This window comes from Andrena cerasifolii, chromosome 8, assembly GCF_050908995.1.
Source record: "Andrena cerasifolii isolate SP2316 chromosome 8, iyAndCera1_principal, whole genome shotgun sequence".
Taxonomy (NCBI): Eukaryota; Metazoa; Arthropoda; class Insecta; order Hymenoptera; family Andrenidae; genus Andrena; species Andrena cerasifolii.
Window position 1 is genome coordinate 13,187,180 of NC_135125.1, and position 19,020 is coordinate 13,206,199.

General features: G+C 43.9%; 1 protein-coding gene and 1 non-coding gene across 3 annotated transcripts in view; one reads left to right on the forward strand and one right to left on the reverse strand.

Annotated features, from left to right (window-relative positions):
* The window catches only part of Raskol (Ras GTPase-activating protein raskol), a 365,041-nt gene that overhangs the window by 69,310 nt on the left and 276,711 nt on the right, over positions 1 to 19,020 (forward strand). The gene's annotated exons all lie outside the window — the stretch shown is intronic.
* On the reverse strand, positions 12,662 to 12,733 carry Trnae-uuc (transfer RNA glutamic acid (anticodon UUC)). The gene has a single exon. It is a non-coding gene; the product is annotated as a tRNA-Glu (tRNA).

The window sequence follows — 19,020 nt, forward strand, 5'->3', positions numbered from 1 at the left end:
AGACTGCAGATTTAAATACTGACGTAAGGGCAAATAAGTTTTGATTTATGACTCTTTGCGATGTGCTGTAAAAAATATAAATATGAATATTATTAATTTGATTTGAAGTTATTAGGTATCAAAGCGGTTTATAAGGTATTGTTAAAGTTCTCTTGCGATTGGGTTTTCGAGTAGACCTTAGAATTCTTTGGAGTTGTTCAGCGGCGAGGAAAAAGGGATTGTTCGTGAACGGCGTTTCTTATAGACTGTGCGTGCAATGCTCCCACTCGTCTTTCTTACCTGTCCGTTCTTCTTTTCGTGGAACTTCTGATCGTTGCTCACGGAACCTCTGCTCCATTGTTAATTTCTTCAGATATATCTGTAGACGGTTCCGAGTAACAGAGATCTGCGATATAAATGTTGGAAGCATCGAATCAATATCGCTGGACTATATCAGATTCGTAATTATAGCTCTCCGTTTATAAGTTCGTGATACCTTCTACCTAGTAGTACTCTCTTACTTGACCGGTTCTGCTCATCGAAGGATTTAAAATTTTAATTTTTGTAGAAATTCCAGTTAGAATTGTTTTAAGCACATTCAAAGGAGTGTAGATAATATTCTTTCTTAGATAACATTCTATTTCTAATTTCGCGATTGTAAAAAATGAAACTCTGCATTTTGAAACGTGTGCTAAGTGCACAGGGCTAATTGCATTTACATCTACAGTCAAAAAGCCTCAATATTGATTCCCAAAACTTGGTAATGGAGGTACAAGCTGCGGAGATAACGTATGTTTAACCAGAACGAGCGTATTGGACGAATGACGTTTCGCAAATATTAATGGGAAAATATCCTCCAACGACGAGGAAGAAATTACCTGAGGAATTTTAAATAAGTGATGAAAAAGCTACAAATATGGGAATACAGGCGTATGAACGATTGGAGCAGAACTGAATAATGGACCTTTCAATTTATAGTCTGCGTTGATTAATCGGTACATTCTGTAGCTTGTGTAATGGGACAGCAATATTTTATGCGATCCAAATTCATACCGAATAATTACACTGATAATACACACGTGGAAGCATACAGTTACCAAAAAGACCCAACGAATAATAAGTTGTCAATAAAAATTTTCAAACACCCTTACACGTTTCTCAAAGTAAAGAAACTGTCCTTAGTAACTTACACCTCTCCCAAGCGAAACTGAGGAGACTTTCCCTTCAGCCCCTTCAATATTTCTCTTGAATTAAAATTAAGCAACGCAATGTCATATCCAACGCTACCATCCAAACTTGAAGCAGCACGTTCAGACCTCCGTTTAAAATCCCCATGTTTCGTCGGATGCGACACAGGAGAACAAACATAGCCAGCCTGGCGACACAACGAACGCGTCCAAGTTGAACTGTTTCCAAACTTTAATTCGAAACAATTACGCCTCGCCTGGGAGTCTTGCTACGTGGAAGAAGCACAGCGCTCTGCATTCGTTAAATCAGTCGGTTAGCGGAATTCTGGATCGTTGCCAGGCCGACTTTATAGGGGCATAACTTTCCATTAGCCGGCGAATCTCTAAATATCTCTGCTGCAGTGGATCTCGGCGGTGTTTTCATCAGTTTCGGGTAACCGGCCCGAATATTCGCGGAAATCAATGATTCTTGGAAGCGGCCGCGGTATCGGTTACTGTACGAGGACACGAGGACAGCGTAAATCCACGTTATGCGCGGCTAGAATCCCTCTATATTCATCACTCCCCTCGCCTGTTCCCCGTAAATGGCGCAGAGGATCCCTTGGAGTTGGCAAGCGTCATTGGTGCATTTGTTTCTACCCACATGCACATTTGGGCACCTTTCACGCGGGACGGGTTTGCAGCTGGCGAATAACCCAGGATATATTCATATTTGCCTTATTTTTCGTTTGCTTTTTGAAACTGTGTCCCTGCCGGGGTAGTATGTTTGAAATACGGTGTCAGCTATGGAAGCGTCCCGTGTGAAACGAGCCTAAGGTCCTTTGGAGCGTTGGATATATATTTACGTATTTTGGCTTCTGCGATATTTTTCAAGCTGTCACTTTTCTTGTGCAGAGAAAGAGTTTCAAATACCAATTTTTTTGTTCGTTCGTTTGTTTGTGGGAAAAGGACTTACGGTTCTTTAGAGATCATTTGCGATCTTCTCTAAGCTGGCACTGTCTTTGCAAAGGGTACGAGTTCTAAATACCAATTGTCAGTCCCAGTAGTGTCTCGTTAAAATTTGTAGGATGTACTTTTTAAATTTGCACTGATATTTTTCTTCAAGAAATCACCCAGATCTCTTGTAATTTTCCTTAAATACGCGTTGTCTTTGTTTCTCAATTTCCCGCAGGTATTTTCTTGTGAAAAGTTACCTAGTTCCACCTCAAGTCGTGATTTCTCCAGTGCGACACAGGAGTTTGGGGGCAGACGAAAGGAGTGCACGTGTCTCAGGGAACGATGCTGTTGAGACAAATAGAAAATCAATTTCATGGACGCTTGCGTTCCACGGCTGGACGAACTTATTTACCTCCTTTGCCCCGGTAATTCGTCGCGGGAGACTTAGAAGAAATTACGGGAAACGAGACAGCGGAAATCGACTCGATTTTCCACGTTCGTCTGGGCAATTTCCCGGCCAGTTATGTAATTCCGTCGTAGACCAGTAGAAATTTCGTTACTCGGCGAAAAAGCCAACCAGGACGAAAATGAAGTGGCCTAAAAATCTAAAAATCTACAATTCACTTGCCGAACTTAAACAATATTTAAATAAATGCTCGTAAAGTAAGTGGCATGCGTGACAAATAGTAATGAGTCTATACACCAATATTCTTATTACTAATAGGCTTTTACTTACACTTTGAAAAATCCTCTAAGTTCGTAAAACGATGTTTTGAGAAAATTCGATTTTTATTCTTCACAAGAATAAAATAATGAATATCAGAAAACATGGACTTAGTGGCTTTTCCTTTTCCGTCCGCGATATTATTATCTCTTTATCTTTTCCATCTACAACCCGAAATCTTTTTCCACTCGCGTCGATTTTCCCTCGCGAGCGTTATGTGCTTCTTACTGCAACTTCCTCTCGGTATCGAGCAGAAGCTTGCATTTTCCGAGCTTCCGACTGAATATTTCCTGCGGCGGTTCCCGCGCCGGCGAACAGTATCAGTGTACGGAGTATTTCAGGCAGCCGGTGGACGTTTTTCGGGCAAATCGATGAAGGAACTGGGGCGAGCTGAATTTTTCAACGGCGGAACGGCCGGTGGGAAGTTCAGACCGCACACGAGCGACGATATAAGTTCGCCCGAGTTATTATCGGTAGTGGCGACGATTAATTACGATGCACCGCCACCTAATTGGCCTTTGCTGCCCGAGCGTTCGCCGTTTCGCATGCCCAGAATGGTATTATGTCGCGCGCTTTCCGACGAACAAACCCCGTTGCAAAGAAAAGGCACCCACCCCCGTGACAGACGCGTCGCAGTCGGTCAGCTCTAATTAATCCAATTAATCCACCGCGATATTTGTCGATGGTAATTACCGCCTAATTACCATTCTCCCCCCTCTCTTGCGGGGGGTTTTTGTCGTCGCCGGCTGACGCTGGCGCAGCCAGAGCGTACGAGGCTGACCGTCTCGATGTTGTGAAAGCAATATTGTCGTCATTACACTAATGGACCGCGATGGCCAGTTAGCGTTGTTTAATAAGAATCATTTGCTGACGGCGTCTATGTAAACGTTAACGAAGGGACACGGGGGAGAAGTGGATGGGGTCTCGATGGAAGAATCGAGAGTCGCTGGAAAATGGAATGTGCGACGCGCTCGGGTGGCAGGAATTAATTATTACTAATGATTTTGTAAAGGGAAATGGGTGTATGTTTTTTGAGCAGGTAGCTGTAATTTGAAATTATTTGGATGTCGGTGGGATTTTAGTAAATATAGGTCGGGGTATTTATGGCACTGACGTTTTTGAACGGGGGAGAAGTATTATATGGGATATTTTACGGCTTTTATAATATTATAGTTATATTATTGAGGAATTAATTATATCCTCCGTTTAGTATTATTGGGATATTTTACGGCTTTTATAATATTATAGTTATATTATTGAGGAATTAATTATATCCTCCATTTATATTATCTTCAGTCAATCATCTTATCCTCTAGTTTGTAATATATTACAAACACAGATAAATGATGTGTCCATATTTCATATAGTAGCTGAAATACAGTTTGCTTGTAAATTTGTTTGTAAATCAACATTTGTTAAGCATATTCCCCTGCATTGTCACATTACGTCCAATCAAGAAGAATACTTACCGTATCATAATTTTCATTAATATCAATTTGGTAATGTGTCGACGCGGTATCAAGGGATAGTGGATACGATCCGGACTAATTACTTAATTTTCTTTCTGTTACAGGTAAGTCCATTGTGGCTGATCCGTGTGTCAATTCCAATTACCCATCGCTCTCATTATCGGCCGATCGGGGGGATAATTAATTATCCACGTGAGCGTGTTTTGGGATGCAGTTTCCCAGTAGATCCGTGTATATTAGTGCATAGGGTATGCATCCCTATCCCCAGGTATGTAACGAGACGCAACCACAAGCATTCGAATTGCAGATGCACCCTCTGCTACCCAGCCCCTCCATCGCGGAGAAATGTATTTCGCTGTTCATTATCCTTAATCGCGTTTAACATTTAATTTACTAATGAACTCTGGCGAACGATTCGCGACACACAACCAGTAATCCTTCTCGAGGGACTGGGAGGCCAGCCAGCTGAGACTGGATCGCGTTGGTTCGAGAATTGTTGAATTAAAGTTCAAAGTTAATTAAGGCTGGTCATGATGGTCGACTCTAATCCAGAGAGTAAAATCTCTCAAAGATTAAATTAATTTCGGGTAGTCAGAGCTTATGGTTTTCCTGTTCTGATTCTAGTGTGTCTTCTTTTTATGTTTTATTTTATTTTTCTACAGGATTTCTACGACTTGACAGTTCCGATTGGGAATATCAAGATTTAATTCACATTACTATCTTATTTTCCTTTTCTTAGTTTTATTTATTCGGGAAAAACTCTTTACTTCCGATCTTTATCGAGATCCTCGAATACTACTGATTTTCCATGAATTGACTTTTGCTTTAATCTGCCCTGAAGCCAGTTCTGCGTTCTACAAATGTATTAACCGAAGTCGACAAAATAATACCAACGCTGAGGTTCCAGGGAAAATAGCTTGAAAGCATTTCCCGATGCTGCAGGGATTTTATTCATCCCCGTCGTAGGCGATTCTCTTTCTCCTAGCGGTATTGAAAGGACTCGCATGTCACGTGAGAAGTCTTATCGTAATTGCGGAGCATTAGGCACAATGCACAGGGATTTTTTCACGAAATCTGAATGCAACGCCGATCTCTGTCAAATTAACCGCAGTGACTCAGCTGCGATTGATGCAGTTACAAATAAGCCAGTCATAGCGTTACATTGTAGGAGAATAATATAACATGGATTATCGATTCGATGATACGAGAAGTCCAGCGAACCACCATGTAAAATTAAATAAAAAGGATACCTACATGGTTCCTTACAGGTGCTCTCTAATACCTGCTATAAACAGCAAATTTAATTCATCCTTTATTTCTTCAAATTATTAGACTAAACAAATTATTCTTTTACCAAATCCCTTATCACAGATAAACACTTACAGTGAACCCAATTTCGAAATCAACTAGAGTTCCCCAATACCTAAAACAAACAGAAGAATTAATTTTCTTTTTCATCTCCACACCTCCTTTATTTCTCCAAACTTTCAGACACGCCCGAATTCTGCAAATGCCTGATCATAAAATAGAAACTTCCACTGTACCTACCTACTCAGTTTCTGAGTAGTCACTAAGTGTATTAGGTGCCCAAGTAGCGGCTTCAGATACCATGCACCGCAACCGGCAATAATAATTTTCAGTTGTTCAGAAATACATTTTCTTGCCCGCGCAGATTTCACCGTAGCTTGTCCCCGCACAATAAACTTTCTCACGTTCGTCGATGTCGGAGAATACCATTCGGTTTGCAGAAGCGGTGCAGCGGTTCAAACTGCACGTGGGTGCATCTGTCTGCAAGTGCATTCATGCACCCATGCACTCACACTGGCCCAAAGGTCGATCGGTACTTCCACCTACGTCTTTCGAGTAGATCTCGTTTCGCACAATCCGATATCCCATGGGAATACGTCAGGAATGTATCTCTGGCGGTTTCGGTCGCATATTCCCGCACAGCTCGACCACAAAGTCGGCCACGTTCTTTGGCCAACTGTTTACGGAAACCCTTATCGTTTCCCCGTGCGAATCATCCGGGCCCTGGCTATTATGCCGCGAGAACGCCGTGGAAAACAAGATAAAGCGGGTTTGTGTGCAAATCCGATCGAATTGCACTTAGCAGTGGATTCGGGGCAATATTCTGGTCAGATTTAGGGTCTACGTGCGATTGCCGATTCATTAAAAGGGGATTACATTAACTGGCGTTCATAAATATCGGAGCATCTATTGTGTTTAAACTAGGTAATTGTGGAAAGCGTTGCAAATCTATTGAAGAAGTCCAACCAATTTTACTACATCTGCTGTTTTAAATTGAAAGCACAAAATTATAGCGCGATGGAGATTCATTGAGACGCGAGGGAACAGTTTCGTCAGAGAAAATTCTCGGCTGTTTTTCTCCGTATAATGGATCATTTAAATACACTCGCGCTCTTAATGATCCGCGAGCGATCCAAGTTCCCTAGCACTTTCTCGGGTCCATTCTTGAAAACGTTCGCGCCAGCGCGCACACGCGCGGCGAGCAACGCGTTCCCATTGTTCAGATCTCGTCCCCCGAGCGTGCCCCGTGTTCCCGCGGTAGAAAAGGAACGCGGGGAAGGTGCGAACGCGTCCATGGCGCTACCGTGTCGTCGCCTTTTCAAATTCGAGGACGCGGAACGTCGACAGTCATCGCCGACGCCGGGCTCGTTACCGACGCCCCATTTATACACCCTCGTTCTCTGTTAGCGAGCACAACGTGGCACCCACGTATCGACGATCCTGATTCACTATTCTTGGCCCGGAAGCGCGGCGCCCGCTCAAGGAGAACGGATGGAATCGGAATCATTTATAGACCACTTAGAGAATATGCACGCCGCTGGGTCAGTTGATAATTATTATTGAACCGGGGGGTGGCTGGTGGGATGGTGGTTGAAGCGCGTGGTTGTGGTGGGAGTGAGTGACTCGAAGTGGGTTAAGTATTAGCTTCAGTCTCGTTGTTGGAGTGTTTCGTAGCCTTTGAAGAATCGCTGCGCTGATTTTCTTTGATGGAAATGGGACTCTCTTATGGATCTGGGTTCTGATTTATCATATTTTGGGTAGTGTCAGGATTCGAGTGTTTCTCGTGTCCGTGGACGAATATAAATACGTGTAACGTTTCTGTTTTAACGTTAACATTTTAAGTCCGTTGGAAAATGTTCATTAAGACTTCGGTTCTCATTCTGTGGGTTCTGTTACCTCATCTGTTACTCGAAAACGCCATTCGTTCATGAATACCGAAGCACGCGTGTCGCGTTTCGCGTTCGGCGTTCCTAGAGCTCGATAACGAACGATTAACGCGGCGAATCAATGCCGGGAGGGGGGCCATCGAGGACATGAATAAAAATGAAACCGCAAAACGAAAGCAATCCTTTAATCACTGGTCCACTAAAGGGGACGCTAATGAAAACGCGCGTCCTTAATTCCACGGTTTTGTCCCGGTGGCGGAAGGAGCAGGAGGACGAGTCCTCGTCCCCAGGGGGCACCAAGGGGCCGTGAGTAGTGACGAAGTAGCGAAAAGAGGGGTGTAATTAAATAAAATCTAACCGAGCGCCGTCGAACCTGGGGAAAAATTAATCGTACGACTGGGCCGAAAGCCTGTGAGATTTCCACTTTTAATTGCAGCCCCCGATGACTCGCGCCGACAAAGTTCCAGGGGAATTTTTTATTTTACCGTTTCCCTTCCCAGGATCGATTTGCTTCCTCCGCTTGGCTGTCTACTCTGTCTGACTTCGCGGACTCTGATTCTACTGTCGCCGTTGGTCCATCTTCTTCCGTTTCACCCTTCTGTGTATCTTCGTATTCGCTGGAACTGTGCGGTACTTGCGATTGATGAGGAAGAATGTGTGCATCATTGGGCAGCAGTTGCAGAGGTAGAATAGACTTGACGAAGGACTAATTGTGTTTTAGGAAGGTTGGATGAAGGTTAGATCTCTCGTTGTAAGATATCAGTACCCACATGGGGATTTGTTGCTGTGTGTGAAGTAATTCAAGGGATTTGTAAAAAAAAAAAGAAAACTGGATTTTATTCTTTACATAAATTTTTACAATCACCTAATGAATTTTATTGAATTTGCATTACAAATATTTTTATCCGTTCAACTCGGCTACCCCTAAGATTAAATCCTGAGTGCGCCACTGAAACAAAGGAATGCATCTTTGGGCTTAATATGGCGCACATAGTGACAGAAACTTTTGTGCTACAGTTCTTCAGAAGTGGTAGGATCTAGAGTTGAAACACGCGGAACCCTCCCTCGTCGTAACGACTAAATGCTAATTAAAAAATTGTAGCATATTTTGCTACTGAGTCCCAGAAAAGTGGCAACGTTCATTATTATCGTTCCAAGTAAGAAACCTCGGCTTCATCCCCGTCTTCGGTGACTGGGAGCAAATTTCATATGACCATCCAGTCTCGAGGAATGATTATCATAAAATATCGCATCTGGATGACTGCTTTACGCGTGTGGTGCGCGTGAGAGGTCACGCTCCAGGGAATTCGCGTCCGAGTGATCTGTCTAAGCCCGCGTTGCGAGTGGGTGTGGAGTGGCGTTACGTACCGGGTGTCTCAACATTGCACTTCCTGCCCTCGACACGCTCAGCTGTGCGTACCTGCGCGTAGAACCGTCCTGCGTTTCTCACGGTGTCCGTTACAATTTCTTTTCGAGAGTCGCTCCGAGGCGCAGGGTATCGTGAACCACAGTTTGTTCGGCGATAAGCACTGCCCTTGAATTTAACAAGGGAGTGCTCGAAGGACCACCGATTTGAATAAAGTCTTACACACTACTTAGGTGGGTGGATTCTTCGCTTTTCCTCCCAAAAATGAAGATTAAAGGAATTTTAATTCGTATTGAATAGAAGGATGTCTCATGCAAAAGAAAATAGTGTTACAAATGAACGCTGTTCATTATTTATTTAAAAGATTACTGAACTACTATCCAAAAGTATTTTTAAGAAACAGAACTTCGGACTTAACCCTCGCCTGACAGATTCAGGGTGATTATCATTAGTATTATTTCTTGAAACTATAAGAATCTTAAATCAGGACAAGATTAGAGCCTAACATAAAAGCTTATCTTATTAAAATAAATATGAATGGAATTATCGGAGAAAATACACCTTGGATTCGTTTTCTGATGAAATTATCCACCGTCCAAGGGTTAGTTGCTAGGAACGTGATTCTTATTCGGGATTCTTAATTCTACTGACCAGTCTATGAACTCTGATTCTTTCCCATTATACATCAACCAGTTTACATAACAATCCCTTTCGAGATACCGGAAGAGCGAGAGATAACATAACTTTCACCTTCCCTTTCGTCAATCCCGATCAAGCGGAACCGAGAAAAATGTGAAAGGCAGAGGCAGAGGGGGAGAAGACAGGAACGAAGGGTGGTGAGGAAAGGAGTCGAATCTGAAAAGAATCACGGCCGAAGCGATTCCCTGGCAGGCGATATCCTGCGTGTAGTGTGCAGGAATGCGATTCGATCGGATTTCGATAGCTTTCGATACCCGATATTCGAACTTCTCGGGCGACACGTCGTTACGCAATTGGCACGTACGGCTGCCAACCACGCACGCATCCGTCGCCGCGTGTCGAGTTAATTAAATGAATTTCAGCGATATCTCGGGCCTCTGGGGCCATGGATCGATAACATCCAAGGATCCTTCCCATCCTGGAGGCGCACGCGAGCCTGGATTGCTCGTGGGATCGCCAGTGGTATCGATGAAATCGCGGCCTGCCTCGGACCGTGAATCATTGTCATTGTGGGAATGATCGGCAGTCACGAGCTGCGATATTAAGTAGATATTGGCGTCATTATGCGCTGATTAATGATCGAACCACCCCACGCACTCCGATCGACCGGTTCCCTTCGGTGGATCCTTTTATTGCTCCTACGCCTTTTCTTAATTAACTGTTGGGAAAGTCTGGTGCGATGCGCAGGTAGGAAACCAGGAGACTGATGGGGGCTTCTAGATTCTAAATTTGGCTAGTTAGGTACTCGAGGCATCGATCGATGGGGGCATTTGAAATTTGTGTCGAGGGAGGGTCGCGTGAAAAGGGGACAGGTGAATATCTTTGGGCTTGAAGGTGTAAGAGCGTGTGATTCTACTGGCAAGTCAATTATTTGGGGCGGTCTAGTTATTGTAAGTGAAATTTGAAGTTTTAATTTTCATTACTCGGTCTATGGGATTTAGTCAACTAAGAGGGAACGATCTAAAAATAGAAGAAATCACTGCAAAGTGAACTAGTTCTGAAAGTATCAGCTCGCGATGATGTATTCACTCCGGTTTCAAAGTATGAGTTTCAGTCCGTTAAATATTCAGGTGCTCATTACTGATTCGACTGTCCTAGACTCAGCCATTCAAAAATGCAGAGCCAATGCAGGTATCTATTTCGTAGCTACGAAGACGTAGTGGAAATGAAACGCGAGTTCCACCCATACGCTACACTCGTTTACTAATTTTTTCGCTGTCCACCGGGAGCCCAGCCTCTGGAAATTGAGCCATTCACTTGCACGTCAACAGAGAGACTTTTAACCGTTTCGTTCGTCGCTTTCGTAGACTAACACGATTCACGCCTCGTTAAACCAAGCACCTCGACCAATAGATTTCTAGACCTATTACCTGTTACCTTTCGCGTACTCGAAATCGCTTTCAGGTCAACCGCTTAATCGATTTCGCTCGTTGGGTTGCTGTCGCAACGAGGCGACAGTCTTAGACTATTAGGCTTGTCCACAGATCAGCATAATGCACACCTTGGCAAGCTACTTGGAGATGTTAAAGTGACAGTGATTTCTATCTCGAGAAATTTAAACTGCTAACGATGGGAACAATATTTCTTAACTTCTCGTCGAGGACAGTATATAATTTAAAAGAAGATTGACTCTGCGTTGACGAATTTCTCTAATAGGCGTTATTTGAAAAGTTGTATAAAAGAAGGAAGAAACGATGATTGATACAGTATTCACAAAATAAAGTACATAATAATTCCACAAAGCACAGAAGTCTAACACTGATCTAACTGATCTCCATTTAATTTACAATTCACGTTCACAACTCTTGACTTCATTGCACAGCAGCTGCTTGCATCGGCATAAAATTTCATATCTCCGACCCTGTATGTACTCGCCTTTAGAGCCTGAAGTATAACGTTCTCTGTACGAAGGTCTAACACTAGTAGGACTCAGAGGATGATCGAAATCCAACAACGCCACTGAACCACTAAACCACACCAATGAAAATTGAATCACTTCTACAGGTGATTACCTCGTTACTCGAGACGCCGTATCAGCGATAAACCATTTGCATGGAGCTGTTAATGAGAAACGTGGTTCGAACGGGGACGATTCAATACACGCGAGCGTGTTGTTTGATTCCATTGAAATCGGGTTAAGATGAGATCGACACCTGAATTGGCGTTGTGTCCGTGTTGCAGCCCCGTCGGGGGTAACAAAAGCGGACACCGGGGCAGATCGATAGCCCAGATATCCTATGAACGCCAGCGATAAGATAGCGGCGGTGGACAAAACGACGGGGGATGGACTGAGCACTAATATAAGCTAATCGCGTGCATCGGGCACCATTGGCTCTTCCCTGGCGTTCCGACTAACTGCGCGTGCAAATTCGCGTCTTTCCTGCCCCACTGGCTGTTGACCGATGAATGATTATCGACGGGCATAATACGATTGTGTAACGACCGGATAAACGAGGCAACGGGGATGATTAAGCCATCGTCGCTTGCACGAAACGCTCGGCGCGATTGCGGAATACGCGCGCTGGCGGATGCTGTTCGTCGCTTATAAACGGGAAAACGCTGTATAATCTGCGGAAACATCGTTCCACCGTGGGTGGGATTAATGAGTAACGATTCGCTTTCGTTATGCATGGTTTCAGTAATTTTTAGTTATTCTTCAATTTAAGTGCCGTGCTCGTGCCTATTAGTAATGATTCGACGAGGATACCAGTCTTTTTGTCGGTGAAAGGAAGGCGGAGTGGCACATAACTCTGTGAACAAATCAGTGAAGAAAGTAAAATAAAGTTTGTTGTTCGTTGGCATGATTTCCAAGGCAACTGTTTAGTTAAATACAAATATCAGTTTATTGTAATTGATAATAGCTGACAGTGACGTATATTTGTTTTAGAAAATAATATTGTATATATATATATTTTTTTTTAATATTTTACTGGATTTATCATGAAGGATTTATCGCTGTACGACTCGGTCGGTCAAATTCTATGCATTTCAGGTGGAAAATTAATATAAATTTAGTCGGATAATATTTAATTAAGAAGTTATAAAACGATGTTTAGTCGTTGTTTATGGAATAAGCAATTTGTTCAGTGAAATATAAAAAAAAAAATTTCCGGTACCGGGAATCGAACCCGAGCCTCCTGGGTGAAAGCCAGGTATCCTAGCCACTAGACCATACCGGAGAATTGGAAATGTTTCTTTTCCTAGCCGTGATAAAAACTACAATTCGGTTTAAGACCATTTGTTTATAACTTTATGTATATAACTTTGCTTATTTTTATTATTATGTATCTGAAAAGGTATATTTATAAATAATAAGTGTTGTGGCAGATCGTCGCCTGTTTGGAGGTTGCACGGCCACAACACACAGTGATAGATTACAAGAGTTCATTAAGTAGGATCAGAAATATGGAAACAATTCAATATATTTTCGCTGAATACTCAGCGTTACAAAGCAGGCAGTCCCGAAGCGTACTAGCTGGTGTCTCGTCGCTAAATGCCCTCGTTCAGTGACTGACGCAGGCGCAGTTCATGCATACATTACCACCTCTCCTGTAGATGTTTCCACCTCCATCCAGCGTAGCTTAAGCCCGCCGATCCCCGCCTGTCCTGCCGTGGCGAGGCATTAATGCAAAAGAGAAAGTGCCGAAATAGAGAGGGTGAGAAGGTTTTCTAGTCGAACGTCGAAGGAAAACGTCCCCAGCTGCAAACAAGCTGTTTAATTGTTTTCTGGCTTTTGCAATGGCCCGTTCCTTCTCTATCTGGGAATTCGCGACGGAGGTGTGTGGTTTAAGTAAATGAGAGCTGCGCACTTTATAACAATAACACTTACAGTATATTTTTAAGATGTATAACACTTATCTTGTAAGTGATAATGTTCGTATTCCTCCAGCTAATGAATTCTATTCGACAGTGTACTAAGTTCTGTATGATTGAGTTGTAAATGGACCCTCCACTGAGATGTAACCACAATTGCGGTGTGTCCGTAGTATTGCGAATCTCGCGTTTAGAATGTGAAGTTCTAGTCGTTTTATAAAATTAGTTCAATTTTAATTGAATACAAATTTTTCGTTCCCATTTTTTTTATTCCTTTTCTGGGACCCCTGTACATTTCGGGACCCGGTTGCAGCCGGCCCTGAGGGGCTCTATGGGTGTTTGAAAATTGCAGGAAAGAGAAAGTGCAGATTGGTGACTAGGTAGACTGGGGTAGGAGGCCATCTGGCAATGGTCCTTACTCCCTGGGAATCTTGGTCCTGTTCATAGCCTTGTTTCCGTCATTTTACAAGAGTCCCAGATTTACAGGCAAGGACTGACAGACCAAGTGTCTGCCAGATGAGATGGACAAAACACAGAACACTCTTGCCAGTCCTTGCGTTCATAGGAGGACGCTTTCTGTCCTCAAGAATATAGATGAGATAATTTATTTTAAAGAACGCACAATTATTCGACTAAAATTGCTTCGTTTCCTGAAACACTACACTTCCATTTATTCCAAGATCAGTAGGTATACAAGATACTAAATCTGTGTCAGAATTTATTTCATCTTCATACAACACTAAACTCGAGTAAATTTATGGTTCACAAAGATCTAGCATTACAGAAAATTCCCTTCTCCACGAAAGAAACGAAGCCGAGTTCCCAAGCAAATGAGTATCGGCGAAAGTTGCTTCCAGGAACTTCACCCACGGTTTCCTCGATTATCCCCAACTCGCGGCGCGAAGAAAGTCAGAGGATCGAGCTTTCCTCCCCGCGGTGGTCGAATTTTCCTCACGTCCTATAGATTTCCGTATTCTGCCTTTTATCGGCCGCGCTTCGGCCGTGTTCGAATCTCCAGCCCCCCTTCGGGTTCTTAATTCGAGAGGAGCGAGGGAAATGGTGGCCGTGCAGGCGAAACGGAGCGGCGGTATATTAAAAGAGGACGATAAAAGAGATTTGGCCGCCGCGAGCGCTTACTCCGCGAATAACGGACAGGTGAAGCAGCGAGAGAAACTTGGGGAAAACTTTTTCCAAACGAGACTTTTTGTCCGTCGCCTTTTAATTATTATTTTCTTGCGACGCCTTTGTTCTGCCAATGCATTTCCCTTTCCGCCACGGCAGCAGGACAGGGATCCTTCCCCGCTGTTAGTCGAAACATTCTTGAACGGTATTTGTATTCATCTCCTTGGCCCCTTGCCATTCTCGCCATCCGCGTACATTTTCCCGGGTCTTTGCGCGTACCTTTTCATGCCATGAATCTTTTCCCTTGCTTACTTTAACTTCACGCGGTCCCACTGTTTGATATGATTTTTATTCGTGAAGTTTTTGCTCTCCAGGAAATGCGCGCGTACTATTCTGCGGGTATGAAAAAATAATTGAGGGAAAGAGGGATTTTGGGGAAAAGACGAGGTTAATCATTTTCTGTTTATTATGATAATTCGCAATCCTTCACGCGAGTGGTTTCGATTTTCCTTATTTTTTATTTATTCGTGGCAAAATGATGTCGGTTTATCGTGAGGATTTAAGTGGAGTAAATCTGAATATGAAATTCTCCCAAGTTAAGTACCTATCTATTTAAATCCTAGATTCTTCTTTCGTTTTACTGAAACAGATTCCTCCGAAATGTGGAATCTTGAAAGCAACGTTCGAAGAGATCTCCAGCCACCGGAACTATTGAATTTCATAGAAATTGGATTATGAGTCCAATAAATAGCTGGTGAAACAGGGAAAAGTGGCGTGAAAATAATTCCTACAGAACGCACGAAGTTTCAATGAAGTTGACACGCCTTCGTATTTCGATTGAATAAAAACGACGCGTCATATGCATCAACCTAATAATTTATTGGCGTGTCAGAGCTGGGTGGTCCACACAGTTACATCGGAAACGAATAAATCTTCATTGCATGGCGTGCCAGACGTCCCCACGGGACATTTGTGTTTGCATCGCCCTTTCCCATTTGCCGAATAATTGCATGGATCATCGTGTACATATCCCTGACAATGATTTCACCGTCGACGAGAATCATCCCTCACTTTTCGAAAATGTATCGAAAAATCTCCGTGAAGAGTGCTTGCTGATGAAACGTTTCCCAACGCATGTTTCCTTTCCTGTACACGTCGGCGTTTATTGATTCCGCAGCTTTGCCCAAAATGCGTTATAGAAATATGAATGCAGACGAAATGCCATCGATTATGCGCACTTCAGTATATCGCTACTTCCACTGATTGCGAGCAGCAAAGTTCCATGCAGTTTGCAACAACTTGAGACTCTTCCTTACCATAATTCGAAATCATAATAATTGCACATGTATTAACATAAAAAGTGCCTTTAGAGTTTAGACAACCCTTGGACATTCATTTAAATATTTTCCTACTCAAACACCTGCAACCATCAATAAAAGATTCCATCGTTATCAGCTCTCGCTCATTTTCCAGCTGAGAAATCAGACTACCTATATATTTCTTTTAAGCAGATCTCGCATAGTGCTTCATGCACGCACCAATTCCACTTGCACGCACTTTCCCCTCAATTTTCCAGACAAATTAAACGAACCAAGCCTTGACTCGACCTGGCAAAAACCTCGAACTGCATTCGCTCGTTTACTTGCCTGCGGCAGCTAGAGCATTCTACGGTTCTCCGCAAGCGCGTATAATTTCTAGAAATTCGTGGAATCGTTTACTCTCAGTAGAGGCAGCTAGAAAGCAGGCGTTGCCGTTGTTATTTCACGCATGGCGGGAAATGTTCAATCAATGTCAACGTGTCGCGCGATACGCATGCAAATGGAAAGCACCCTTTTTTTCAGGGATCCGTGGCGGACGGCAACCCCGGCGCTCCTGTGATCCTAGGACTCCGTTCTCCGCTCCCCCGCGGCGGGGAATTCTCTCGCCCCCGGGGTTAGGCGCATTAAGCGAAACGAGTAATCGGGGTGCGCGCTATGTATCATTTGCCCTTCAGAATGTTTTGTTCCAACGAGATTTTTGGGGTGTCTGCCCTCGCGCCGCGCCAACGCCGGCGATACACCCTCTCTTTTTAATGCCAACAGAGCGAATATCAATTATTTCCAGAAAGAGGACCGCTGCGCGAGAAATAAAAGAGAGGGAAAATCGCTTTTCGTGCACGGGCTAATAGAGGGAAAAAGTGGAATATTTCTCGAGAGTGGTGTACGAAATATCGATATTGGAAATGGCGTAATGGATGTGGGCAGGTGCTCTGCGAGTGTTGGTTGCGTTTTAGTTGTATCAAACATTTTAGAATACTTTCCGCGTCTGTTACGTTTCTTTTGTCTCTGGGCGCTTTAGTTGCCTAGGAACGGAGGAGAATTATTGATTTTATCATTTGAATGGTAAATTGCAGAGAAAGGCAATGGTAATAGCTGAGGAAGAGGTAAGTACACGTCAGATTACAGACCCCGGGGCCCCTTGTGGCTGCGGAATTTCTGCAATTAGCCATTAGTTAATGTGATTCAGATGCTCGCAAATCTCTGGCACGGCGAAATTTTCCTGACTACGGTACCAATGGTCAGACTCGCCGGAGGGGTGGTTGAGGGGTAGTTTCTAACAACCGGAGGGTGTGCAATGCATCATTGCGATGGCTGGAATGCGTGTTGTACCCTGGCGCTGTCGCCTACGCCGCCATTACAAGAGTTTTCGCGTAGCCAGTCCCCAAAAGCACCGTCTGCACTTTGTTGCAAAATTGTTCCGCCATTGTTCGCCAAACTGCCCCCCCCCCCCTAAAATTTATGGCCGTTCGAATTGCTAAATGGCTCTCTACCGATCGTTAGCGAATCCTTTGCATCCCTTTCATGTCTTATAATATTACAAGTAGGTACATCGGGGACCAGATACTACCAGCTTTTGTAAAAAAAAAAAAAAATGGAAACTTGACACTCAACACTTTTAAACACACATTTATGTATAAAGAACAAAGTTATGTGAAGTTCAGTGAACTCTTCTATCACAATTCTATCGCCGTCGTAAAAATATGTTTAATTACAAAAGTTCGCCAGCAAAGGGGAGTATAAAATAATTCTTCGCACAAAAGAGCCATGAAACAATACAGTGCTACATAATCCTCTGCTACCCTCACCGGTAACTAACCCTCCCCTAAATCTAATCAACGAGTGTTTCTCAAGAAAGTAGTTACAAAATCGTAAGAAAACACGAATTCTAACGCCCCCCTGCATTTTATCGCTCCCGGAACGTCTTGTCGTCACAGGCTCCCTCCGAAATACCCGCGGTGCGAACGTGTCGCGAATTAAAACATGTTTCATTAATCCCCGGCAGCGTCGCGGCTCTCCTTCGCGAGCCTTCTTCGCGCGTGAATATTAAATTGTTTACGCACCGGTCTGCATCGCGAATCGACGTCGTTATATATTCTTTCCTTTTTCACCCCCTCCTTTTTTTTCGCCCTCCCACCTCGACCGCAGAGAAACGAGAGCGGAATAGGTCGATCGATGGGGGATGATTCTGTGCAACGAGGGGTGCAGAATTTTCATGCCCGAACGAGCGAGAGCCCCCCCATCGTTCGTAGACGAGACACGCGGGGTTGTGCGCCCCCCTTGCTGCCTCGCCACCCCCTCGCCCACGCTGCACAGGCCTCTCTATAGTTTATGTATAGCCGGCAGCTAAGGCTAAAAGGGATGTCGGCACAGAAACCACCGCGTTGCTGACTTTGTCGCTGGTGACGTTGCTCCTGGACTGATACCACCGCTCGTTCATCCTTGCGTCACATCCGGAAAATCGTTGGCCCCGATTAAAAAGTGGATCGCTGAACCTTTCCACTTGCCTCCTTCGTTTTCACCCGGCTGTTCTACGCCACGCGATTACTGCTGCCAGAGGCCTGGCTTTGTGCGGTCGATCTATGGATCTTTGCGCCCCTTCGCGTGCTTGTATTGACCATCGAGCAGCCGATCGTAAATAGTTAGATAGAATTACGACAGAATTTTTATTATACGTACTTTGGAACTAGCTTATACTGAATATCATCTAATAATGCTTATGGTATATAGAGGCAGGGATAATTATGTTATATCGGTAAGGGGGAGGGGGCAGTACGGGCAAATTGTATAAGTTGTCAAAGTAGACTCTGCTGCACTCAACCGTAAACATGGGTCAAAACTGAACCGCCATCGGGTGGGCGAGGGTTGACAGTTGAAAGGTGGGAGTCAAGGGCTAGGATTATGGGAGATGATTAGGTAGGTGTCCTTGGGTAGTCGGCTAATGCAGAATTGTTTGGGTAACTTTTGTGATTTTGAAAATTTGGCATTTTCAGGGTATGAATTTTGGTACTGAAGTTCTGTTGTAAATAAGCTTCGTGAAGGCAGTGGCTGATTTAACTGGCGGTCGGTGAGCAGTTGCTGTCTGGGCCCCAACACAGAAGCCTCTCCAGTATATTTTTTTCTGTTCTACTACACTTAGCCCGTTTTTAGTAAACTACTTCTTCATTTTCCCGAAAAAGATGGGCCCCCAGAATGTTTGCCACGAATCGCGAAGG